This window comes from Bactrocera neohumeralis, unplaced genomic scaffold (genome assembly GCF_024586455.1).
Source record: "Bactrocera neohumeralis isolate Rockhampton unplaced genomic scaffold, APGP_CSIRO_Bneo_wtdbg2-racon-allhic-juicebox.fasta_v2 cluster10, whole genome shotgun sequence".
NCBI lineage: Eukaryota > Metazoa > Arthropoda > Insecta > Diptera > Tephritidae > Bactrocera > Bactrocera neohumeralis.
In genome coordinates this window covers 14,345,350-14,346,231 of record NW_026089623.1, presented here as the reverse complement: position 1 = coordinate 14,346,231, position 882 = coordinate 14,345,350, and positions in this window count along the sequence as shown.

The window sequence follows — 882 nt, the reverse complement described above, 5'->3', positions numbered from 1 at the left end:
TAGCACGCTACCCTGAGGTAGACCAGCCCTTATTGCTCGTTCTTCTGATATGAAGTCTGGGGTCGAATCGTTACATCCGTGAACGTATCACTCGTCACGTAAAAGCCTGTATTTCGTATCATGATCGTAACGCTTCTATCGTAATCTGGCATGATGACATACGTGAACGAGTATATAAACGTATCCGTTCGTTCGAATCGTCATTCGGACGCAAATTACCAATCGTAATAGACAAATTTATGGAAATGTGAGCAAATTTTTTTTAAATTTTATGTTTTTTATAATTTTTAGTAATAAAGAACATAAATAAGAAAACAATGAATGGAATATCTCTTTAACAAAAATTATTTATCTGAACAAAATTGTTGGAGAGAACCACACGGATAAATGAAAAAGCAGTGTCTATGGTTTGAAGGTTTAATAAGAACTGTACTGAATTCAATGTACAATGTTACGGTTACAGTTAGGAATCTATGACACTGACAACATCATTAAGAAGGTTGCCATATTAATATATAAGATTACAATTTTAACACTTCTTCTTAAGCTTATATATCTACTTTTTAACAAAACTTTAATTTAATCCAAGCATTTTTACAAAATTACAGTGCTTTTGCTTAGACAAAGATTTTGTTAAGATATCGGCAACATTCTTATCTGTGGATACATATTTCAAATTGATTTCATTATTTTCAATTTTTTCACGAATGAAATGATACTTAATATCTATGTGTTTTGTACGCTTGTGGTGAATTGGATTGCGAGCGATATGTTGTGCGCTTATGTTGTCACCATATAGCGTTATTTGTGTTGAACTAGACCAGCCTATCTCACTTAATAGTCTGCTAAGGTATATTGCCTCTTTTGCTGCCATTGCTAAGG